This window comes from Ornithorhynchus anatinus, chromosome 16, assembly GCF_004115215.2.
Source record: "Ornithorhynchus anatinus isolate Pmale09 chromosome 16, mOrnAna1.pri.v4, whole genome shotgun sequence".
Classification (NCBI taxonomy): domain Eukaryota; kingdom Metazoa; phylum Chordata; class Mammalia; order Monotremata; family Ornithorhynchidae; genus Ornithorhynchus; species Ornithorhynchus anatinus.
Genome location: NC_041743.1, coordinates 14,558,182 through 14,585,429, shown reverse-complemented (window position 1 = coordinate 14,585,429; position 27,248 = coordinate 14,558,182). Strand labels below are relative to the sequence as shown.

The following is a 27,248-nucleotide window of genomic DNA, read 5'->3' as shown; positions in this document are numbered from 1 at the left end:
TCGAATCCGGATCTGCCACTTGTCAGCTGTGTGACTGTGGGCAAGTCACTTAACTTCTCTGTGCCTCAGTTCCCTCATCTGTAAAATGGGGATCAACTGTGAGTCTCACGTGGGACAACCTGATTACCCTGTATCTACCCCAGCACTTAGAACAGTGCTCTGCACATAGTAAGTGTATAACAAATGCCAACATTATTATTACTAAGGATTTGGGAGAGTATAACAATAAACAGACACAAGACCGACACAAACACACAGATTGCCAAGTAGTGATATAGTGTTACATTTTTTGTGCACTCAAAATGATCACTCCAGGCTGCTTTTTTTTCAAATTCTTGTTGATTTTCTCTCTGTATCTATGCCCTCTCCCTTTAGAATGATGAACCCCTGTGGCTAGAGAGCCTAGCTGAATCGATATCCACAGATTCTCCCCAGCATTTAGCACAGTCATTTCTGTGTTCTAAGAATTTAATAAATGCTATTAATTAATTTCGTGGTGATGGCATTGATCATTTCTGGCCCAAGTCATCAAAGGAAAAAAATATATAATGGCAGGTGAGAGGCGAGAATTGGAGAATAAATGAATTTTAAAAGCTCTGTGAGATTTAGAAGTAGTGAGAGCTTAAAAATGCAATACAATTTGGCTGTGTTACTACCATCTGTCTAATGCCAGATTTTTGGCAGGACAGAAAAGTCAAGCAATGCCTAGGATTTATCGATAAAACACAGTACACTTATATTGATTATTGAGGCTGTGTTGACTTAACAGTGAGAATGAAATGCAATTTAGTAGCTGAAAAATACTCATGATCATTTGGGTTTGGGGAAAAACTCTGCTGTTTGTCAGGTTAGGGCACAGCCAAGAGTATGATCGACAGCGGCTATAAGGGGGGATTCAATCCTGAAAGAAAAAAAAAATTAAGCAGCCCTGCGAACAGGAAGTTTCTTTTCTATTGGAAAATGCTTCTTCCGATGGAAATGGAACTGCAGTGGGAATTAACTAAGTTCTAGGGTATTAACTCCCATGACAGATGATCAGAGACTTAGCAAGGGCCTGGAAGGCAGGTGAATATGCAGCCACAATAGAAAACAACCGAAAAGGAATCAAGTCTGCAAAAGTGACCAATGGAATTGCCATGAGGAAGGCAGCTGAATTGCAATAAGGTGAATAATAAAATATGATAAATTCCCATAATCATTTTTCATGTGATTGCTATGTCATATGATTTGTATACGTGATGCCGAGAAAGCATTTATATTAATATAGACCATCGTTAGGATGAAATTTAAAAATGGGTGCATTTTGAAAAAAGCAGATTTCCCGACCTGAGGAATTTGGGAAAGATTTTTCCCTGTGAAATTCTGAGTCTTTGATGTGGTTCAAGGAAGGCCTAAATCCTTGTTAACTGAGTCTGGGAAACCTCAGATCCACAATTTTCAGGCAGTCTGTGTGTGAGTGTCTGTCCATGATTGGGGAGGGTGAAGGATGGAGGAGCAGAAATATAGGAGTGTAATGACTTCCCTCTTTGGGTTGTGCAGGCAGAGTGATTGAATCCAGGTGGTAATCTCAAAAAAACAACGGAGACTCTAAAGCATCAATTCAATATGGTCACAAACTCCATATGAATAAAGTGGATAGAGGAGATCTCCTTGGTTTCCCCCCTTAAAAGAAAGCATTAATATAACATACTAGTCCCAAACCTCTCATTTAGAACAAAGCCAATTAAAGAAGCAGTGTAGACTAGTGGATGGAGCACTGATCTGAGAATTAGAAGGCTATGAGTTCTAATCCCAGCCCTGCTGTGTGACTTTGGGCGAGTCACGTAATTTCTCTGTGCCTCAGTAATTTCGTCTTTAAAAATTGAGGATTAAGACTGCGAGCCCAATGTGGGACATGGACAGTGCCCAGCCTGATTAATTTGTAACAACCCCAGTGCTTAGCAAACTGTCTCTCATATAGGAACTACTTAAATGCCATTAAGAAAAAAAAACTAAGGAGCTAGGGGAAGGACAAGCAGTGAACACCAAGCATTTAGAAGGGATCTGATGGAAAGGGAGCTTAGTCTCCCTCTGGAAATCATGAAGGAACTAGCCAGACAACAGGAAGGAGAAACTGGAATCCCCCACGAGGGCCGGGACCGGCGGAGGTGATTCTTGAGCAAGGTATGGAGTTAGAAGCAGTGTGGCTTAGTGGATAGAACTGAGACTGGGACAAAGCAGGACCTGGGTTCTAATTTTGGCTCTGCCACATGTTTGCTGTGCAATCTTGGACAAGTCACTTAACTTCTAAGTGCCTCAGTTAACTCATCGGCAAGATGGAGATTAAGACTCTGAGCCCTTTGTCGAACAGGGACTGTATCCAATCTGATTAACTTGTATTTATCTCAGTGCTTGGCATGTAGTAAGCACTTAATAAGTATTATTATTTTGAAATGGACCTCATGAAAGCTAATTTCAGGGAGGTGCAGGAGATTTGTGGAGGAGGAATATATCTGTGAAATGTATGGGGTGATTGAGGGAAAGGTGTTTTGGAATTAGGGAGGTTGGTTAATAAGAATTGTGGATTTTGGAATGATTTGGGATTTTGGAATGATTATAATGTCCAGTTGTTTTAAATGTCCAGTTGTGTCACACACACTGCCAGTTATTTTCATCTCATCTTTGTGTTCTCCTTATGATTTATAGAATAATCCCCATATGCTTCTGGTTTCCATCTATACCCATTACTCCAAGATTTACCATTTCAAAATGGCATTATTATAATCATCATCGTCACTGTCATCAGTAGTATTTATTGAGCATTAACTCTGTGCAGAGCTCTGTACGAAGCACTTGGGGGAGTAATAATAATGATAACGGTATTTAAGCACTTACTATGAGCCAAGCACTTTGCTAAACCCTCGGATAGATAAGAGTTAATCAGGTCAGATACAGTCTCTGACCCACATGGGGCTCACAATCTAAGGGGGCAGGCAAAGAAGTATTTTATATTCATTTCACAGATGAGGAAACTCAACACAGAGAAGCTAGATGACTTGCCTGAGGTCACTCAGAAGGCAATTTTCAGAGCAGGATTAGGCATTCTAGGTCATTTTGGTACAAATGATCGAAGGAAGAATGCTACTGGTAAATCTGCTAAACACATTATCTGATAAAAAAAAAACCCAATAAAGATTACTAACCTCCAGGTCTGATTTAAAATGGGAGAGTGTGTAGCTTGTGCTTGCCAGAAGACAGATTATCATAGAGCAGAGAAGAATGGAGAATTGAAATCCCCTCCAGTACTCAGAGACCACCTGTGTGTCTGCATCGTTGCCACAGAGGGATGCGCATCAGGGGAGTCACAGGATGAAGGACCATTATTGGGGTTATTCTTTGGGATGCGCCCAAACTGCTCTTTTTTGAAGAAAAAAATGAGGTCCTTAGAACCTCGGGGTTACCTCCAGGGAGTCTTGCCAAGTATTTTAGGGGATTATTTCACCCCGGAGAAGAACTGAGTGGGATCCCCAAACTGTCACAGTACCGCAGCAGAGATGCTCCTTGTGAGATGTCTTGGAGAATATTGAGTTGAAATTTCACCAGGTACCTGCAGGATATATGCACACATTTGAGAAAGGAGTCAGTATAGAGGGTCCAATATCATACACTACCAGGTAGCATCATGTAAGAGCCTCTTTACTGACCCATAATCTGCAGGAGGCAGCATGGCTCAGTGGAAAGAGCCCGGGCTTGGGAGTCAGAGGTTGTAGGTTTGAATCCCGGCTCTGCCACTTGTCACCTGTTTGACTTTGGGCAAGTCACTTCACTTCTCTGTCCCTCAGTTACCTCATCTGTAAAATGGGAACTAAGACTGTGAGCCCCACGCGGGACAACCTGATAACCTTAGAACGGTGCTTGGAACACAGTAAGCACTTAACAGATACCTTCATTATTCCAGCACATAGAACAGTGCCCAGCGCTTAGAACAGTGCTCAGCACATAGTAAGCATTTGACAAATGCCATTATTATTACTATTAGAAACAAGAAGGATGCCTACTGCAGCACAGTAAACACGTGAACAAATGCAAATGAAAAATATGTTTTGGTCCATCCTGAATAGTCAAAGAAGCTACTCCTGGGAAATTATGTTCATTTAAAACGTTTGAAATATACATACAATTGAATGCACCCGCATATCATTTATCCCTTTCTGTGTAGCCAATCTTCTGGTCGGGCCTTCAAAAAATACTTGAGAAAGTATGTGAAGAAAATGTCTTCTTGATTTCTTTGGGGCTGTGAGCAATTTTTCCGGGCATGTTGCCAAACCAGAATGACACTTCTCATTTGAATCATGCAGCCCTCTTGTGGAAAGCTGGCTGAATGTTCAGATTTTCCCCAAAGCTTCACTGGAAGGAAAATCCTTCCACCAGCTCTAACTCCATTCACTAAATACTGGGAAGACTTTAGGACAAAATCATTACTCAAGGCTCAACGCCGTTCACTTGGTTGTGTGTTTAAAGATACCTCTGGAAGCAGTTATCAAATTTTTAATAACATCAGATTCCTGGTAATCAATCAATCAATCAGTGGTATTTATTGATTGTTTACTACATTCAGAGCTTTGTACTAAGGACATGAAAGAATGAATGTTCTTTGTTCTTTGCCCCCTCCCAACCCCACAGCACTTATGCACATATCTGAATTTATTTTTTGTTATTGTCTGTGTCTCCCCCTTAGACTGTAAGCTCTTGTGGGCAGGGAGTGTGTCAGTTTGTTGTTGTATTATACTCTCTCAAGGACTTTAGTATAGTGCTCTGCACACAGTAAACACTCAGCAAATAGGATTGAATGAATGAATGAATGAATGAGTGTAATGCCAAAGAGTTAGCAGACATGTTCTCTGGTAAGTAGAGCACTTTCAAATGCAAACAACAAGGAAACCTCTTTATAGAATCAAATGGTGATATAGAATCAGACCGACAACTGTCAGATCTGTTAGAATAATTCTCTCCCTCAGTGGCTTTCAGTTAAAAATGGAATGGGTTGCTCCTTCTCTGAGCTGCTGGATTTAATGAGGACGATTGACTTTGAAAAAAATATGGAATTTGATAGATTCTCCTCCTCTAAACTCTATAGTCCTTGAGAGCAAAGGATAATGTCTACCAACTATATTGTACTCTCCCAAACACTTAGTACAGGTCTCTCTAGAAAGTAAGAGCTCAGTAAATATGACTGATAGATTGATGGAAATTAATTAATTAATGTTGGTATTTGTTAAGTGCTTATTATGTGCAGAGCACTATTCTAAGCGTTGGGGTAGATACAGGGTAATCAGGTTGTCCCACATGAGGCTCACAGTCTTAATCCCCATTTTACAGATGAGGGAACTGAGGCACAGAGAAGTGAAGTGACTTGCCCACAGCCACACAGCTGACAAGTGGCAGAGTTGGCATTCGAACCCATGACCTCTGACTCCCAAGCCCGGGCTCTTTCCACTGAGTCACGCTGCTTCTTGTAATGATGACTGCTGGAGCTTGAACATACATATGAAGTATTTTATGGGCACATTTTGTCTGGGACTGTGGATCCTGAATTGATCCTTCTGCGCACACTCACTCATCAGTGAACCTCACTTTCAGTTTTACATATACCACACTCATAATTGCCCCATATTTTACATAATTTACAAAATATAAAAACAGGGGTGAAGCTATTAGGTGAAGTCCTAAAGGAATTTTTCCCATCCTCTCATTTTTCTTGCTATCAATCAGCTGCTCGCACCATCCCTCCCACTTGGAATTCCCTCCACTCTCTTTTCCTCTTCTCCCACTCCCTTCTGCATGCATTGCCCTGACTGCTCCCTGTGTTCTTCCCCCTCCCAGCCACACATCACCTATGGAGATATCACATATCTGTAATTTGTTTGTACTGATGTCTGTCTCTGTGTCCTCCCCCAGTCAGCCACCTCTATAAGTTCATTATGGGCAGGAAATGTGTCTGTTTATTCATTCAGTAGTATTTATTGAGCGCTTACTATGTGCAGAGCACTGTACTAAGCGCTTGGAATGTACAAATCGGCAACAGAGACGGTCCCTGCCCATTGATGGGCTTACAGTCTAATAGGGGGAGACTGGAGACTGGAGACAAGAACAATGGCAGTAAATAGAATCAAGAGGATGAACATCTCATTAAAATAATAATAATAATGTTGGTATTTGTTAAGTGCTTACTATGTGCAGAGCACTGTTTTAAGCGCTGGGGTAGATATAGGGTAATGAGGTTGTCCCACGTGAGGCTCACAGTTAATCCCCATTTTACAGATGAGGTAACTGAGGCACAGAGAAGTTAAGTGACTTGTCTAAGGTCACACAGCTGACAAGTGGCAGAGCGGGGAGTCGAACTCATGACCTCTGACACTGAAGCCCAGGCTCTTTCCACTGAACCATGCTGCTTCCTAGCAATAAAGAGAATCAAGGTGATGTACATCTCATTAACAAATTAAGATGTTTATGGTTGTATTGTACTTTCCCAAGCATTTAATACAGTGCTCTGCACTCAGTAAGCACTCAGTAAATACGACTGAATGAATATCCATTAGACCCACAGATTTCCCCATCTTCAAAGACTAATCAGATCATTTTTCATCCAATTAACCTCCCTTTATTACAACATCGACACTTCAGTGTCCATTCTGCCTTACTCATTGAGCACCCTTCCCTTCATAGACCTTATTTTTCAACTGTTGCTTCTGCCTACTGTGATTTACTTTGATGTTTGTCTTTCCCACTAGACTGTAAGCTTCTTGAGGGCAGAAAACATGCCTACTAACTCTACTGTACTCTCCCATCTATAATCAATTGTATTATGCCTAACTCTGGGTAGTTTGGGTAACAATGGGCTATCAATTCTCCTCACTGAGAACACTATTCCAATGTCAAAACTGGTTCCACTTAATGTTTCAAGTTAAAATACAGTTTTCAGTAACCAGTTGTGTTCTATGTGTGAGGACTTTCTTATTTTCCATAATTTCAATCAGTTGATAAATGGCATGGTTTGAATGCTAATGGTGTAGAGCGTCATACTAAGCACTTGAGAAAGTACAATCAATACATTAGAGTTGATAGACATGATTCTTGGGGTCAAGGAACTTGCAGTCTAATAAGTTGAGAGCTTTCAAATGACCTAGAATCCCTACTCTCAGATTTTCATAGTGCTTATCTTAGTCTATACATGAGAAAAATAAAATTAGAACATTACTAGAAATGCAACTAAAGATTTAAAATGAACCCTAAAGAGATGAGTATGTGAGTTTGGGACTTAGTTGTAGAAGATATATGCTCTCTGCCTCTGCTCTCCTCTGCCGCTCACCTCCTCACCATCCCCCGTTCTCACCTATCCCACCGTCGACCCTTGGCCCACGTCCTCCCGCTGACCAGGAATGCCCTCCCTCACCTCTGCCAAACTAACTCCCTTCCCCTCTTCAAAGCCCTACTGAGAGCTTACCTCCTCCAGGAGGCCTTCCCAGACTGAGCTACCCCTTTCCCTTCTGCTCCCTCTGCTCCCTCTCTGCTCCCTCCCCCCCTTCAGCTCCTCTCAGCTAAGCCCCCTTTCCCTCTGCTCCTCCCCCTCTCCCTTCCCCTCCCTTCAGCACTGTGCTCATTTGTATATATTTTTATTACCCTATTTATTTTGTTAATGAGGTGTACATCCCCTTGATTCTATTTATCGTGATTATGTTGTCTTGTTTTTGTCCGTCTGTCTCCCCCGCTTAGACTGTGAACCCATCACTGGGCAGGGATTGTCTGTATCTGTTGTCGAATTGTACATTCCAAGCACTTAGTACAGTGCTCTGCACCTAGTAAGTGCTCAATAAATACTACCTAATGAATGAATATGCTGTCACAGGCTGTATGCAGCTGCTAGGCAAGCGAGCCCATATATAAAATCAATCCATCAATCAGTGATTTTGTTTAAAGTTCACAACTATTGAACCACAACAAAATTATGTAGCAGGTACTTAGGAAACTGGAGCAATCCCTTCTGAAATTCAGAGTCCTGGATGCCATGCACAATTAATTTTGCAGTGGGCACACACTTCTCTGGCCAAATGTTTCCCTGATGCTACTTTTGGCAACCCCTTGTTGGGGTCTCAAGTGATGAATGGGAGGAGTAAATGATCCCCAAAACCTGGTTGAAGAAGAAGATAGGCTAGAGGATGACAGAAGCATGTTGATGTCACTATGGGGAGTGTTTCCTGTCCAATCCAGAATGTGAGCCTGTGGCAGTTTGCACAAGACTGAGATTTCCAGGAAGGACAGCTGGAAAAGGTGAAAAAGAAGTGAGGAAGGAGGAGATAGACTATTGTTCCCAATTTGGCAAAGCAATATGAAAAAGTGGCTGTATTTCCTTGCTCTGTTACAGCCATAGACTGGAATGATGCATTTAACAGTCCAGTTACTACAGGTGGCCAGGAAAGTTTACACCAAGCTATCATCTTTGTGAAATATTCTCAGAAGGTACAATGCATTTCCTGTTGTACAAAGATGAGGCACAGTAGCACATCTGTAGAGATACAGCTCTTGCTCTGTCACAGGGGAAAAGAGAAAATATACATACAAATAAATGTCTTTTAAGTATATGGGTATATACTTACTATAATCATCATTAATAGTGGGAGTAATAGTATCGTTACAATCGTATTTGTTAAACACTTAATATATGTCAAGCACTATTCTAAGCACTGAGGTACAGACAGTGTTATCTTATTGGACATGCATAGCCTCGCAGCCTATATAGGGAGAACTAGTATCTAACCAATTAAACCAGTGTTAAATGTCTTCTGTTTTGCATCACTGCTCAAAAGTGCCTTGAAACCAAATTTCATATGCTGTTCATAGCTTTCCAGTCCTGTTTTTATCCATTCTGTATCATCAGGCTTGAAACTGAAGTGAATCCACACTCCTGCTTCAAGGCTGATGATGTAGAATGGATATACCAGGACTGGAAGGTATTAAGGGTCATCAAAAGCTGCTGAGATAAGGACTGAGATAAGAATTCTGGTAACTGTGCTCTTGGGGTATGTACCATATACAAGAAGACACACCCGGTTATGAGTAGCTTTGCGGGTCAGCACAACATTTTTTAAGTCAATCATTCATATTCACTGAATGTCCACTGTGTCCGGAGCACTTTCCTAAGTGCCTAGAAGAGTACAATATAAGGATAGGACATGTTCTTTCATTCATGAGTCAAAGAAAAGTTTCTGTGTCTAGATAATGACAAAGGGAACATCAGTGACATACTGAGGAGGGGCTTGGGGATTAGGGGACTTGGATTCTCCTCTCGGCTGTTCGACTGTTTTTATGACCTTAGATAAATCGCTTTACTTCTCTGTGCCTCAGTTCCCTCATCTGGTACGGGAGAGGTTTGGCCCCAGAGCTGTTGCTTCTCTATTCCTGTAACTGCAGCCACTTCAGCTCCTCTGGACACAAGCCAGAGAGAGGAATGGAGAGGAGATAGAGTGGGGTCATTGGGATTCAATCAGTCAGTCATTTATTGAGTGTTTACTGTGTGCAGAGCACTGTATTAAGCCCTCGGGAGAGGGCAATACAACAATAAACAGACACATTCCCTGTCCACAGTGAGCTTACCGTCTAGAGGGGTTCCCCACTAATCATATGACACGGAGACCAAGAGATCGGGACAATGTTTCTGAGTAATAAAAATCAGTATCCTTCGCCGTCCGCTCCCAGGGATGGGTTTGGAGGTGGGGCTGATGGCCCTCCATTCCTGCAGCCACTCTAGATCCGTGAGGCTCAGAGCTGTGGGAGAGCAAGGTTGGGGGAAAAGAGAGGAGGCAGAGGAGAGGTCCGGGGATGTGGGGGTAGAAGACAGTCTCACCAAATGCCCCACTTCCCTCTTCCCTTCCTCTGCCTCCTTTTTGCTAAGCTGTCAACTTCATAGTTTAAGCCACTTAGAAAATGGATGAGGCGGTGAGAAACTGCAGAGCATAAACCATCGCCTTGGAGGACTTGGCCAGATTAGCAGGTTGTAGTTTAAAGTGATGCTATGCACTTTGAACTTCAATTACAGCCGTAATTTATTACATTCATAACGTTCCTATTAACGTCTGTCTCCCCATCTATACTGTAGGGTTATAGTGGGCAGGGAATATATCTTTTATATTGTCATATCGTACTCTCCCGAGCACTTAATACAGTGCTCTGCACACAGTAAGAGCTCAATAAATGTGAATGACTGACTGACTGACTACTCCTTCGTGGAACCCATTTCTTAAATGGTCACACTTCTTCCTTCTGGATTTGACTTCCTACTCCTTCCTGGGAGGTAGGTGACAACATCTATCAGGAAGGGAAGAGGACTGGGGTTGGGAGGGAAGGTTTTTATAAGAGCAGTGGGAAAGCTGACCTGTTCTGTGCTCATTTCTAATGAAGTAACAATGATCCAGTTTTATGATTTGGGTGGAAGATGTTTTTCTGGCATCTGAATTTTTTTTTTTATTTAGTGCTTATTACATGCTAAGCACTGCACTAATCAAGTCATAGAAAGTCCCTATCCCACATAGGGTTCACAGTCTGAGTGGGAGGGAACACATATTTAGCCCTTATTTTACATACGAGGAAACTGAGGCACAGATAAGTTAAATGACTTGTCCAAGGTTACAGACAGTCAAGTGGCTGAACCAGGATTAGAACCTAGGTCTTCTGAGTCCAAGGGCCACATTTGTGAATTTTTTGGTTGTTTTCTCTTTTTTTTTAAATTGTATTGATTAAACACTTATGTGTCAACTACTGTCCTATGTGTTGGAGTAGATACAAATTAATCAGGTTAGACACTGTTCCTGTCCCACATGCGGCTCACAGACTAAGAAGGAGGGAGAACAGATACACTGAATCACCATTTTATGGTTAAGGAAACTGAGGCACAGAGAGATTAAGTGTTTTGCCCAAGGTCACCCAGTAGGTAAATGGCAGAGTCAGTAATTAGATCCCAGGTCATCCAACTCCTAGGCCTATGGTTTTTCCACTAGGCCAAGCTGCTTCCCTCCAATGAGCTCTTTAGCCAATCCACTGGGTCACATCACTTAATGGGAATCAGACCTAGGCCTGAACTGTTCAGTGCCACGGAGTTTCGGCTTCATCGATGTGATGATCTCTTTAGTGACTTTACCTGATGGATTGTTGAATCTGATGACTCTGGAAGACCCACCAGGAGCTAAAAGCCTGGGTTCTAATATCAGCAGAGCCATCCTGGAATATTCTGTATGATGGACAACGTGACCTAAATTTTTAGAGATAACCGTAACTGTCTTAATACTTAATTGGTTGATGCTTAATTTCCTAAGAAAAAAACAATCATTAACATGGCAATTAAGGAAACATCAAACATGAATCCGTGTCCTTCATCAATGGTATTAATTGAGAGCATACTATGTGTAGAGTTATTTATATAAATATTTATCTTCTCCTCTACATTCCAAGCGCTTAGTACAGTGCTCTGCACATAGTAAGTGCTCAATAAATACTATTGAATGAATGAATGAATAGATTGTGAGTTTGCTGTGGGCAGGGCCAACTCTGTTATAGCCTCCCAAGTGCTTAGTACAGTGTTCTGCCTTCAGTAAGTGCTCAATAAATATCACTGATTGATTGCAGAGCACTGTACTAAGCACTTGTCCTTGCTTTCATTTTCTTGCACAGTTTTGTTCAGTGACTTAGCTCATTTATCAGGTACTTTCATATAATAGACAACCATCTGGCCCTTTCCATTTCTGAGGCCAACATTTTTGAGGCATTTGATCATGCTAAATTATCCTGATATCTTTTACAGGTTAATAGACACATTAGAAATGAAAGATTAGGATGATGCCATGTATCATCAGTTCATAGGCACCTGTCCCCAGGACACAATTGAGCAAGTCTATATTTACTGATTTAATTTTACAGTGACAAGATAAGAGATGTTCCCTATTCAAAGGCCATTTAGTAAGTGAGTAAATTAAATGCTCCAGTAAAGCTTCCTTTTAATAAAAAACTATGCAGAAGGTGAATATTTTTGGAATTTTTAATTGTTCTCAAATTTTTCCAAATGATCCAAACATATATTAGCTGTTAATCACCTAGTCCTAGAAATAGTACTGGAATTTATTATTGAGTGTCTATTATGATCCAGTGTAATGTCATTAAGTGTTTGGGAAAGTACAACAGATTTGAGAGAACATTTAAATTTGTTGAAGGCAGGAAACCTGATATGTGCCTATATTTTAATGAACTCGGGGGACTTTAAGTTTCACTTCCTTTCCTAATATTAGGACCCATCACTGAAGGCTATAAACAATATAACTGAATGAACTCTGAGTAATTATGGGTACAACGCCTCCAAAGGGCCTTCCCTGACTAAGCCGTGGCTCAGTGGAAAGAGTCATGGGTTCGAATCCTGGCTCTGCCACTTGGCAGCTGTGTGACTGTGGGTAAGTCACTTCACTTCTCTATGCCTCAGTTACCTCATCTGTAAAATGGGGATTAACTGTGAGCCTCACATGGAACGACCTGATTACCCTGTATCTACCCCAGCACTTAGAACAGTGCTCTGCACATAGTAAGCGCTTAACAAATAGCAACATTATTATTATTATTTCTAAGCCTTCATTTCATCTTTTCCCTCTCCCTTCTTCATCACCCTTGCACTCAGATTTGCTCCCTTTATTCACCCCTCCCTTAGGCCCAAAGTATTTACATACATATCCAGAATTTATGTGTTTATATTAATTTCTGTCTTCCCCTCTAAACTGTAAAGTCATGGTCAGGGAACATGTCTAGCAACTCTGTATTATTGTACTCTTTCACTGGGAAGCAACATGGCCTAGTAGAAAGAACATGGCAAAACCAGCAATAAATCTGAAAGCTGGGAAATACAGAAAGGAATTAATTGCACCCAAATATAATTTATTCCTGGTCACTCATGGGACTTTTAAATCATGCCTACATAGAGTCAGAGGTCATGGGTTCTAGTCTCACCTCCACCTGTCTGCTGTGTGTCCTAGGGCAAGTCACTTAACTTCTCTTTGCTTCAGTTACCTCATCTGTAAAATGGGGATTGAGAGTAGGATCTCCACGAGGGACAACCTGATTACCTTGTATTTACCCCAGAGCTTAGAACAGTGCTTGGCACATAGTAAGCTCTTAACAAATACTACAATTATTATTATTATTATTATATTGATAAGAGAAGCAGCATGGCCAAGTAGAGAGTGTACAGGCCTGACAGAAGACCTGGATACTAATCTCTGCTCTGTCACCTATGTCCTGTGATCTTGGGCAAGTCACTTGACTTCTCTGGGACTCAATTGCCTCATCTGTAAAACAGAGATTAAAATTGTGAACCCTATGGGAGACGGAGACTGTATCTAACCCGATTAACTTGTTTCGACCCCAACAATTCTTACAGTATCTGACACATAATAAGAACTTACAAATACCATTAAAAAAAAAAAAACCTCATGAGTTGGGCCACCTTTTTTAAATCAATCAGATTTTTTGAGCAGTTATTTTAATAATGTTGGCATTTGTTAAGCGCTTATTATGTGCAGAGCACTGCACTAAGCACTTGGGAGAATACGATGCAATCGACTTAGACACATTCCCTGCCCATAATGAGCTTATCATACTCTCAACCCCCCCCATCTCTTAGATATAAAAGTGTATTCCCCAAAAAAATACACAATCCCAAACTTGAAATGTATTCATCCATGGCTAATAGGACTGACATGCCACTGACAATAAATCACCTTCTACTCTAGAAATGGGTAGAAGTAAATGAAGTGTGAAAATTAAGGACCTTAGGAAATCTCCCTCTTAAAGTGCCCAGTCCTTCCTTCGTGTAAAAGAGTCAAAGGTATTCATCTCCACATCATTAAACCTGAAACTTTAAATAAAAATTTTAAACCCATAAATAAAGATTGAATGTACAGCATATGCACCATGGGGATAAATGGATCATGGAGTCATACTGCCTTCCTCGCTAGCACAGTTCAGACTGAAATGTTTGCTAATCAATTCCGCCTATCTTTGAGGCCTTGAAATGTCAGTTGTTTTCCACATATGAATTGCCCCGAATAGCTAAATCATCCATGTCCATTTATTTGTTTCTGGTAAAGTGTTGTCCAATTGTGTCACTTTAGCACTAACCAATTGTTTCTTTTTCTCCGAAACATTTTTTTCTCAATTATTTCCAGCATTTTCAACAATACTGCAGAGAGACGATTAACAGAATGTTTCAAGAAATGTTTACCAGTATTCGTTTTACATCTAAAGTGTGATTAGATGAGGCAGGAGGGGTTTTACAATAACATATTGAGATAACTCAGGTATGAGGGATTTAGTGTTTAAAATAATGCTCAGTGTCAAATTTGATCTGGGCTAGCTTTTTGCCTTTATTCAACACGGAAACTTCAATTTAATTTGAAATTTTTTTCTCCCAGAAGACTGTAAACACCTTGTTGACAGCGATCCCATGTCCCAACTCCAACTGCATGCTCATAAGCTCTGCATTCAGTAATTGCTCCCAAAATGTAATCGATTGAGGGAACACAAATGCAGAGTAGTTCCTTTTTTTTTTTTTTTTTTTTTAGAGAAAACGGTGTTTCAAAGATCAATCAATCAATCAATGATATTTATTAAGCACTTACTATATGCACAACACTGTACTAAGTGCTTGAGAGAGTCAGTCAGTAGTATCTATTGAGTTTTTTCCAGGTGAAGAGCACTCTAATGAGCAGTTGGGAGAGTACACTGTAACAATACAACAGACACATTCCCGCACCACACCGAGTTTATGGTCTAGAGGGGGAGAGTAAAACGCAACAGAATCAGCAGACACATTCCATGCCCCTAAGGAGCTTGTGGCCTGAAAGGGGAGACAGACACTGATTTGAATAAATAATTTATAATATATAATTTAAGATCCGTACATAGTGCTGTGGGATTAGGGGTGGTTTGAATGTCAAATTTCCAAAGGTCACAGATCCAGGATGAAGGAATATTTACTACTGTAGCAGATTAACAGTCGATTAGTGGTACTGAGGACTTAATTGCCTGCATGCACTGTACTGAACATTTAGTACAGTAGTTACAATCACCACACTATTCAGTGTGGTCAAAATAATTTTTTAAACCTGTGATGTTCTCCCATGTGAAAATGGCTTTTGGAAACCCAGTTTATGTGAGTGCAGATCTAGTGGGAAGGAGTAGCAAATATTAGTAAAGGAACCATTTTGGGTTAGAATTGGAAAGGTGCAGGATCCTGGAGCAGCTCTGCCTTTGAAAGCCACTGCTGAGATTCCTATCTTCAGGATGGGCATGGATGGTTCCAAAATCCCCCTTTTCTGCCAAGAGCCCATTTCCAGTGGAAGGAATATTGGCTAAGAGGGTATCAAGCCATGACTTTGTCTCTGATGGCTTCCTTGGGACATTTAAACCACCTAAAGACATATGAACCACTGATAATAATTCAATAGTATTTATTGAGCGCTTACTATGTGCAGAGCACTGTACTAAGCGCTTGGGATGAACAAGTCGGCAACAGATAGAGACAGTCCCTGCCGTTTGACGGGCTTACAGTCTAATCGGGGGAGACAGACAGACAAGAACAATGGCAATAAATAGAGTCGAGGGGAAGAACATCTCGTAAAAACAATGGCAACTAAATAGAATCAAGGCGATGTACAATTCATTAACAAAATAAATAGGGTAACGAAAATATATACAGTTGAGCGGACGAGTACAGTGCTGTGGGGATGGGAAGGGAGAGGTGGAGGAGCAGAGGGAAAAGGGGAAAAAGAGGGTTAAGCTGCGGAGAGGAAAGGGGGGGTGGCAGAGGGAGTAGAGGGAGAAGAGGAGCTCAGTCTGGGAACGCCTCTTGGAGGAGGTGAGTTTTAAGTAGGGTAATGGAGTAGGGTAATAATGGAGATCAAATGTCATTTTACATACTAAAAAGGCTTGGATAATAGAGAAAGCTCTAAAAAGGAATTTGGTGTTGAAAAACCTCAAAGCACAAGAAAAACCCCAGAGAAAACAGATCAATAAAACTGCAGAAAATTGCACATAAGAATCCAATTTTCCAAAGAAGGCTTCTTAATGGTGTATGCAAATGCCATATTTTTACAAGCCAATGGGTGTTTAGGTTTGCAGTTAACCATTTTCATGCATAATTGTCTGTTTGACTATGCAAATGAGAAATTTGCATGCATAATTTGGGTACTGTTCTTGAATATTGGGCATGTTAAAAGAGGGGTAATGGTGACAAAGATGCTTCCTCTATTGAGTATGGCATCCAGTGAAGCGCCCAGTATTTCCTCACCTCACGGTTTCAATTTTGAACTTTGACCCATTCCACTCCTGAAATTCTAAATTCCTTGATTGTCGGTGTTAGAATTATTTAGAGTTTGGATTCATTATTATAAATTGTATATATTTCATATTGCAGAATTCAAATGGTACCGAGATTAAAAAAAAAACATGAAAAGGAAATAATTTCAGCAATGCAGTGGAATAAGACATACAGAGATAACATCTTAGGCACGACATAATACAACTAACAATTTGGGACCTAGAAAAATAAATAACAATAATTCACTAATAATCCCCAAATACCAAATCCAAAAATGCTGGTAAAATTGTGTGCGTAATTGTTCTTTGTAATCATTCCTTAAAATATCTTTCATATGAGGTATTGAAAGGAATTCAAGTGGAATATATTTTCTTTATGGCAACATTATAGCATAATGATGAAAGCAAAAGTGTGAAAGAAAACACAATTGTTAAGCATTGAAAATGCATTCAATAAAAATCAAATGAGGAGATTAATGAACATTACTGTAGACTGTAAGCTACTTATGGGAACCGATCACATCAATCATATTTATCATATTTTATATATATGTATATAATAAATTATGACTGTACATGAGTGCTGTGGGGTGAGAAAGGGGTGAATAAAGGATGCTATATATAAATAAATTATGAATATGTACATAAGTGCTGTGGGGATAAGGAAAGGGTAACTAAAGGATGGCAAGGACGATGTAGAAGTGGCCTAGTTGGGGAAGGGGTCTTGGAGGTGATGTGCCTTCAATAAAGCTTTGTATGTGCTTCATAAGCTGTCAAAGTTTTTAATTATCCAGAACATTCAACTGAATTTCAACTCAGTTTTTTACTATTTAGTATTTTTTAATGATGGTAAAGAATTGAATAGCAGTCAAATTAAGGACACTTTCAAAGTAATGGGAACAATGTTAAATGATTGAGTTTTCCCAACAGTGTTCCTTGGAATTTTCTCCAAGTAATTATAGATTCACTAAGAAAGACATCAGAGAAAGAAGTACCTTATCCTAGTCATTGCCATCCCTAGTATCCTATTCACTTAATCAATGGCAATTACTGTGGGCAGAGCACTGGCCTAATTGCTTGGGAGGGTAGAATACAATTGGCTTGGTACGCACAATCTTTGCCCTAAAGGAACTTAATCTATTGGTGGAATTATGATGCTTACAGAGCAGAGAACTAGATTGTTGCCTCTAAGAGGAAGTAGTCTTGGGGAGGGAACAGGAAAGTGGGGGTTCAGCTTGATTAATTTTTGAGGGAGATGTTCTTCTTAGAACTGCTTCCTTGGAGAAAGTTCCTTCAAAGCATCCGTAACCTCCCTCCCAAATCATGGAAATTTCTCTCTCCTACCTTTTTCCCTCCCAACCACAGTATTTCTTCTAGCCAAACATGATGATAGTTTAGTCAATTTATTATTATTATTACTATCATCATTATTATTATTAACTGTGCTCAATACTCTACAAAGCACTTTGGAGAGTACAGTACAGTAGAGTGGGTAGACACGAATCCTGCCTTCCAGAAGCTTACAGTGTAGAGGGAAGAAAGACAATTACAATAGATTACAATTAGGGGAAGTGGCAGACAAGTAAAATAAATTTCAGACAGGTTAAGCAAGAGAGTACAAAAAATACGTGTAATTGCTGGGGACGGGGTGAAGATCAGAGTTTTTAAGGGCTATAGACCCAAATGAATGAGCAGTGCAGAAGAGAAGTCAAAAAGGAGGGGAAAATGAGCGGTTAGTCAGGGAAGGGAATGCTGAGCAGGCCTTCCCAGGCTAAGTCCCCCTTTTCCTCTCCCCATTGCCCCAACCCGCTCCCTTTGCTCTAACTCCCCTCACCACCCCATAGCACTTGTGTATATGTGTACATGTTTATAATTAGAATTTGATTTATTTTTATTAATGATGTGTAGATATCTATAATTCTATTTATTTATAATGATGCTACTGATGGCTGTTTACTTGTTTTGTTGCCTGCCTCCCCCACTTCTAGACTGTGAGCCTGTTGTGGGTAGGGATTGTCTCGTCTGTTGCTGAATTGTACTTCCCAAGAGCTTAGTACAGTGCTCTGCACACAGTAAAGTCTCAATAAATACGATTGAATGGATGAATCTGTCAGATATGACATGGGAGGGACATTCCAGGAAAGAGGAAGGACTAGAGCAAGGACAAGTACCATGAGAACAAGATACAGTAAATAGGTTGACGTTAGAGGAGTGAAGTGTACTGGCTGGCTTATAGTAAGTAAAGGAAGATTAGTGAGGTTAGGAAGGAAAATATAATATTTTATTAAAGGAACATCTACCTGACATCTTCATTATCCTCTGCTAATTTGCCCTAATACTAATTTAATGAGTTGGAATTTGCATTGGCATGAGGTCTAGTTATTAAGTGTGTTGAAATAAATGAAAAATGGTTTTAAGTTTCACCTAACAAATGTAAACTGAGGATGACAATCATATGATTCATCAAGGGACAAAGAAAAAAAAAACATGTTGAAAAAGGATCCTTTTTAGCCTGTTGTAGATTCTGTAAAACTACCAAGCCTTTAGAAGCTTTCATATATTTTGAGGACTCTATTAATGAACCTTGGAGTTAGGGTTTGTAATATAAAAGTGTCCTGATGTTCTCTTTCTGTGTCCTTCCTGATCTGATAGAACCAAGTCTGATGGAAGGTGAGGAGAGGTTCCAGTTTTGAATTTTTTTTTTTAATTTGACCCAAATACCCTGTGTTCTCAAGTAATGTGGAGTTTGATTGGTGATGAACCCCTTAATAAGAAAAATTCGTGCTAAAATATACATGGCTTGAGCAGCAAATGCACATTCACAACCAATTCTACCAACATCACAGTTGTGTCTAGATAGATGTGTATTGTCAGCGAACTGTTCCCTAGTTCTCTGTGTTAGCTACAGTACTTAGTAATAACAGAAATGTGTTTTTCTAGAAAGTCTTTCCTTATATTTTAAGTTTCTTGAGGGTTCTACCAAGGAAATTAGGACACTGCTCTACACACAGTGAGTACTCAACAAAATACCATGGATGGACTGACACGTTTGGGAAGAATTACATTTGTCAGGCAATTGTATTCATTGAGCGCTTAGTGTGTGCAGAGATAAGCATGTGGGAGAGTACAACATAATAAAACATTCCCTGCCCACAGTGAGCTTACAGGTACCAGTTACAAAGAAAAATTAGAAATGCAAACTCAGACTGATGTCTCTGAAGGACCCAGGCTCCCACCAAAGAAAATAAGGAAAGGATTAATTTCCCAAATGAGCATTCCTGACTTTCAGATATTCACTCTGCCAAAATATGGTTAGTTGATATGAATAGCTACTTCTCAAGAGTTGGCTAGTCCCCTCTTTAGGTTGTATGCTTCCCCTTAGACCATAAACTCGTTGAGGGCAAGGAACATGCCTATCAACTGTTATATGTAATAATAATGTTGGTATTTCTTAAGCGCTTACTATGTGCCGAGCACTGTTCCTAAGCGCTGGGGTAGACACGGGGGAATCAGGTTGTCCCACTTGGGGCTCACAGTCCTAATCCCCATTTTACAGATGAGGTAACTGAGGCACCGAGAAGTTAAGTGACTTGCCCAAAGTCACACAGCTGACAAGTGGCCGAGCAGGGATTCGAACCCATGACCTCTGACTCCAAAGCCCGTGCTCTTTCCACTGAGCCACGCTGCTTCTCAAGCTTCTCATATGTACTCTCCCAAGCATTTAGTACAGTGCTCTGCATGCAGTAAATGCTCAATAAATACCAGTGCTTGATTGATTGATTGATCAGGAGGATTGGAAAAGCTCATGAACTAGCAGCCTCAGTTGCGTCACTGTGTTTGACAGATCAGGACCAACAATTTTCATGGGCACCTGGGTCTCTTTGCCAATAGTGATGATGATCAGCAGCATCATTATGATGATCATTTTGCTCTTTATCAAGTGCTTACTACATTTCTAAGCACCATATTAAGCACTGTGGTAGATACAAGATTATCAAATCAGACACAGTCCCTGCCCTCACTGGGGCTCAGTAGAAGGGGTAATAATCACAATCATGATAGCCACCATGTTACCCCTCTCTTTGGACTCCCTCAAACACTAAGTACAGTGTTCTGTGTAGAGCAAGAACTGAGTATTATCGATTGCTTAGTGACTGATTGAGGATAATGATGATGATGATTGAGGATGACCATGAAGTGAGTGATGGTAAGGGTGGTGTTGATGATGATGATGATGAATTCATTCATTCATTCAATCATATTTATTGAGCACTTAGTCTGTTCAGAGCATTGCACTAAGTAATTAAAAAATACAATATAGCAATATAGAGAGACAATCCCTCCCTACAATGGGCTTACAATCTAAGACGGATGAATATGATAATATTCCTTGTGGCCTATATCATCCCCGTAGCCTCAAATCCCTCCGCAAACCTCACAATATTACATCCTGGCTCCACAGCGGGCTGGACGGGTGTTGTGTTTGCTAACCATAATCCTCAGCCCTTGTGGCCCCACCAATCTGGATGTTCAGGGGGGTTTCTCGTGGCAGGTGGCCAACATCATCACTATTCCTCAGAAGGACTGAGAAAAATGGGGTGGTGGGGAGACACTGAAATGTCGAGGGAGGCGGAGGAATAGGGATCACAGAATGCTCCACCTTCTTTCTTCCCAGACCTGCCCTCTGATGTTGGTCAGGTTACTATATATTTTCAATCACCGAGACAATGGATGAGGCACAGAGATAAGACAACCGTTTTTTGGGTCATCTTGAGAGAGTTCACCTGATAAATGGGTCGTAGTTCATTCACAGTGATGCAAATCCATAATGGAAGGAACCTGGGCTGGTCATGCTGGGGTCCAGGAAAGGGTGGAGCTTCATGAGAAGCCTCACCTTGTAGGGTTCTCAATCACAGTGACCACAGAGATACCACCTCTGAGCACTTTGTAATGAAATACTAGCAGTAGTTAAAGGGGCTGTGATGCTGAGTTGCTCATCAACAGGCTCTCAGGTCGACCTCCGCTCCAAACAAAAACTCCTCACTCTAGGCTTCAAGGCTCTCCATCACCTTGCCCCTTTCTACCTCTCCTCCCTTCTCTCTTTCTACCGCCCACCCCGCACGCTCCGCTCCTCTGCCGCCCACCTCCTCGCCGTCCCTCGGTCTCGCCTATCCCGCCGTCGACCCCTGGGTCACGTCCTCCCGCGGTCCTGGAACGCCCTCCCTCCTCACCTCCGCCAAACTGATTCTCTTTCCCTCTTCAAAACCTTACTTAAAAATCACCTCCTCCTAGAGGCGTTCCCAGACTGAGCTCCTCTTCCCCCTCTACTCCCTGTGCCATCCCCCCTTCACCTCTCCGCAGCTAAAGCCTCCTTTTCCCCTTTTCCCTCTGCTCCTCCACCTCTCCCTTCCCATCCCCACAGCACTGTACTCGTCCGCTCAACTGTATATATTTTCGTTACCCTATTTATTTTGTTAATGAATTGTACATCGCCTTGATTCTATTTATTTGCCATTGTTTTTACGAGATGTTCTTCCCCTTGACGCTGTTTAGTGCCATTGTTCTTGTCTGTCCGTCTCCCCCGATTAGACTGTAAGCCCGTCAAACGGCAGGGACTGTCTCTATCTGTTGCCGACTTGTCCATCCCAAGCGCTTAGTACAGTGCTCTGCACATAGTAAGCGCTCAATAAATACTATTGAATGAATGAAAGGTCTCTGGAAGGTAGCCCAAAATTCGTTAATATTGTGTAAAGCTTCAGGAGTCATAATTTTCAGTTCATCTATCAATGGTATTTATTAGGCACATACTCTATGCAGAGCATTGTTGTAATAATAATAATTGTGGTATTTGTTAAGTGATTACTAACTACCTGGCACAGAGTAGATACAAGCAAATCAAGTTGGACAGAGTCACTGTCCCACGTGGGTCTCACAATCTTAATACCCATTTGATGGATAAGGTAACTGAGGCACAGAGAAATCGACTGATTTTCCCAAGGTCACAGCAGAAAAGGGGCAGTACTAGGATTAGAACCCGTGGTCCTTCTGACTCCCAGGTCTGTGTTCTATCCACTAGACCACTCTGGGAACCAGCATGGTCTTGTTCTAAGCACTTGGGAGAAAACAATACACAGTAGTTGGAAGGTTACGAACCCTGCCCACAAAGGGTTTAAAGTCTTGTGGTAAATATGGATAGAGTTATTATGGCAGAGGCAAAATAGCAATGACATTTTTTTGTAGGTGAGTAATTCCTGAAACTTGCACACATTTATGTCGTGAAACATTGTGACATAGATATTGCCAAATATCTGAGAAGATGACATTATTTATAAGCAGGGCTTTCAGACAGAATACAAGAACACGGAAATTAAGACGTAATAGGGGACGAATACATTTCAAATATCAATTCGTAATTTCATACCTTGTCGATATATTAAACTTTACATTGGCATTTTAATTTTGATTTTAGGGATTTTAATTCAAATTCATGTGCTATAAAAGACTGGAAACCCATTTAGAAAAGCCAAGAGCTTCCAGTATATAATAATGTAGTTGGCAGACTTAGGTCGAGTAATTAGTAATATATAACCTGTCTGGGAATAAAAAGATATATTAAAGAAATAGCAGCTAGTTAAATGCATCTGATTTTAGAATGGTTCATTGAGGTTACATCTTGCTGAAATATTAAAATGCTTGTAATATGTATGAAGACATTCATCCATCAGTTGATAGCAAAAGTCAGTCTACACTGAGTTTGTCTTGTATTGACAGGCGGGTTTTAGGTTAAATAGCTTCTCTGTCATCAAATCAAAAGATATATCTATGAAACTATGGTCTTCTTGAGCCAAACCTGAAAGGAGACATTGATTACTAAACGATTAATCCCTTCCTATATGGGAATTAAACTGCATGAGGCATCTCTTCCAAACTTTGAAAACTGACAACTGGCTTTTTGAGTTCAAATCATATTTAGATAAAACTGATAAAATAAAAAGATGCTTGATGTATGAATTTAGAAAGACAGTTGGCGGGAATTTCAACCTTTCCAAATATTTCACCGGAGAGGTTATATCACCAAGCCATTAGTAGGTATGCATCAGAAATGAGTTAGAATGAAGGAAGAGCAAGTCAAATAATTAGTACTTTGTAGCCTGTATTAGATTGATCTGCGCAGGGGATATCATTTCCCAGCTTTAATAAAAAGTGGATGTTTACATAAGCAGGAGATTAACAGCAAAGACTTCAGTAGGCTAAATGAGATGTCCCTTAACCCAGTTAGCTCTCTTCCCATTCACCTTCCCAAGAACTAACTCCCAGGCATAGAGAAATCAATAGAAATCAATAGTTTTTTTTTTTTTTTGTAAGCGCTTACTATGTGCAAAGCAATGTTCTAAGCGCTGGGGGATACAAGGTAATCAGGTTGTCCCACGTGGGGCTCACAATCAATCCTCATTTTACAGATGAGGCAACTGAGGCACAGAGAAGTTAAGTGACTTGCCCAAAGTTACACAGCTGACAAGCGGCGGAGCCAGGATTAGAACCCATGACCTCTGACTCCCAAGCCCGGGCTCTTTCCACTGAGCCACGCTGCTTCTCTGAAGTAGTTGGGATCAGGACAGCAAATTTGCACTGTACTATTTTGTAAAATGAAAGTATCAACAGGAGATGTAAACACATGGAGAAACAGAAAGCATAGGTCTGGGAGTCAAGAGATATGGGTTCCAATCCTGGCTCCACCAGTCGGGTGACCGTGAGCCAGTCATGTCACCTTGTTTTGCTTCAGTTTTCTCATCTACAAAATGGAGATTAAATACTTGTTCTCCCTCTCCTTCTCTCTCCCTTAGGTCAAGGATTGGGTCTTATCTGAGTGTCTCTTATGTGCCTTAGGCCTTGGTGAAGAGTAAGTGTTCAACAAATACCACAGTTATCATTATTATTCAGGAATTATTATACTAATAATAATATTTGTTAAGTGCTCACTATGTGCCAATCACTGAACTAAATGCTGGGGTGGACAGAAGCAAATCAGATTGGACACAGTCCCCGTCCCACGTGGGGCTCACAGTCTCAATCCCCACTTTACAGGTGAAGTACCGAGGCCCAGTGACGTGACTAGCTCAAGGTCACACAGCAGACATGGAGGAGTGGGAATTAGAACCCATGACCTTCTGATTCCCAGGCCCGTGCTCTATCCTCTATGCCATGCTGCTTAGGGATTGGACTTAAAGTATGGGCCCTGATAGTGAGGCCCTTCTCCTTTAGGCCCCTTGTTTCTGTGGGTCCACCTGACGACACAATCAACTTCCACTCTGGGGCTGAAACTATTTAGTCCACTGCTCACTGTGAGGCTGTTTCAACTTTTGGTGCTCATGCGCTCTTCACTCTTCCCCATCCCTATTGCCTTCCCTACAGCCCTACCACTTGTCTAAACTCACTCCTCACCTCGTTTTTAGTCCCCACCTTATATCTCCATCAAACAATTGAAGGAATTTATTGAACGCTTACTCTGTGCGGACCTCTGTGCTAAGCACTTGGGAGACTACAATACAACAGAATTAGCAGACATGATCCTTGCCCATAATGAGCTGGTAGCCTCGATGGAGCTTACAGTCTAAAGGGGATATATAAGGCAAAACTTGAAACGTTATCCCCAAAATTGCTGGTCAATATCTCGTGGTGTGGATGGTTTCTATGTATCTATGACCTTAATATGGGTTTCTAAATGGGCAGAGATAGTGTCTTATTAACTTAAAATACATTGAAGGTGTCTAGTACACTGTTACACATATTAGAAATTCAGATATATTTCGACTGGTTAATCTGAAGTTACTTAGTCAAGATACGCAAAATAATGTATAATAGGAGCAAAAACGTCCATTTTTAATCTCTGCTTTTATTGTCCAGAAACTAAGGCTTTGAGAAATGCACATTTTACTATTTCAAGAGGAAACTGAGTATTTGATACATTCAATTAGGCTCCGATCTATTTTTCATGTTTTGTGTGCTTCTTTTGATTGGCATCGGAAGTTTATCCTGAGACGAGACACTAAACGATCATGAGAGAGGAAGGGGGCATAAGAAAGAATGCATCTCAGAGCCTATGGGCATTTTTGGAATAACTGGGGGGTGGGTGACAGGCATGAAAGTGAGAGGAGGAATGTAGGTGAACCACTCAGTGCTTCTCTTGTTTGTTTGAATGAAAGCTCCCAAAGAATTCAAGACAGTGAATGTAACATCTGTTATTTAAAGATGACTGTTTCCCTAACAACGCCAGTGAATAGGAGACTTATTACATTGTGTTCTTCTCGAAAGTTTGCACCACAGATGTAAGGCTGTAATCAGGACTCTACTATATAGCGACCTGGTAGATAGCATCTTTCAATGCTGATTAAAATAATGATGATTAAAGTAATGACATAAAAAGTTACAGATATCCTGAAAAATGGCACAGTAGGTCAGTATGACCTTCCAACGAAATAATTCTGTTCTTACCTTACTATACAATTGAAATTGGTTAACTCCCCTTCCAAAAAAAGGGCTTGAGGCATCTTTTTTTTTTTTTTTAATAAACTAAACCTGAAAAGAGCCAGTTCTGCTTTTGACCTTCTAGAACCTATGCAACCTAGTGTTTTAAAAAAAAAATGTCATTCACTCCTTTAATTATTATTATCATTGTTTTGTGGCATTTGATAAGTGCCACTCAGACCGACAAGGTTCCTCTCCATGACGCTCCCAATCCAAGGGGGAAGGGGAGCAGTTATTTTATCCATTCTTTCTATATTACAAAACTAAAACACAGAGAAGTGAAATGCCTCACCCAAGGTCACACAGCAGGCAACATTAGATTAGAATCCGGCTCTTCCAACGGCCTCCCTTCAGCCCGTCCTGTGTTCTTTTCAGTAGGCCATGTTCGTAGTTCTATCTGAAATGCAAATCTCTTGTTGTACAGAAGTAGAATAGGATCGAGGTAGTTCCTATTTATCTCTCCCTTGAAATATTGACAGGCTTTCCAAGGCCCTCACTTAATGGAGAGAGCATTATTATTTTCATTTTGGAGGCTAATATTGATGTGCCTGGAATACAAAAGATTTTGTAGAACAATGTTTTGGAACAGATGGCACCGTTGTTGTTGTTGTCAAACCTTGGCTAAACCATGAAAAGCAAAAATCCAATAAAACTTCAGTAACAATGGCAAAGACAGCCTTAAAATGGGAACATCTTCCCGAAGTCTATTTAGTCATGCGATAGTCTTAATGAACATTTTTGAATTTACATTAGTTTATAAGTCCTTAGGCCATGGGAAAGATGCTTCAAAAAATGAGCAATGAAAGTTTGAGCAGGTTTTCTGGTTATATCATTAATGTCACACTTAATTTATGTTTATGCCCTGTAATTAAAGCCTTTTGTTCATTTTCATAAGTCAAAGCATATTTATAACAGCCTTAGTGTTGCCAGTTGTCAAGGAGGTTGATTATTTGAATCTAAGTCCTGCAGCATGTCATCAAGTGATGATTTTCCAGCAGCATAACTCTTAGAATTTATGATTTTTCTTGTCATATAGCAAAGTCATACGATTCCAACCTGATAATGTAATAAACCAGAACTACATCCAGCCGGATTTATTCTGATTTCAACTCATACAGAGGAATAATCATTTCACCCCTTCTTCTACATATCACTGTCTTTCCACAAAGAGCTATACCTTTTCTATTAACCATCCATCACCTACAGTCCTACTTTTTATGGATCACAGGGTGTCACGGCTAAAAATATCCCACAATCCTCACACTCAGGACTCCTTACTTTTTAAAAAGTCTCAGTCGTATGTTTTGTCCATTTAATGAGGTGTGGAGATATGAGAA

At 40.6% G+C, this 27,248-nt stretch overlaps 1 long non-coding RNA gene across 1 annotated transcript in view; it reads right to left on the bottom strand.

Annotated features, from left to right (window-relative positions):
• Positions 1-27,248, bottom strand: part of LOC114817461 — a 153,081-nt gene that overhangs the window by 29,975 nt on the left and 95,858 nt on the right. Inside the window, exon 2 of the long non-coding RNA XR_003765320.2 lies at positions 3,441-3,586. This is a non-coding gene — a long non-coding RNA (uncharacterized LOC114817461). The remainder of the gene's footprint in view (positions 1-3,440; positions 3,587-27,248) is intronic.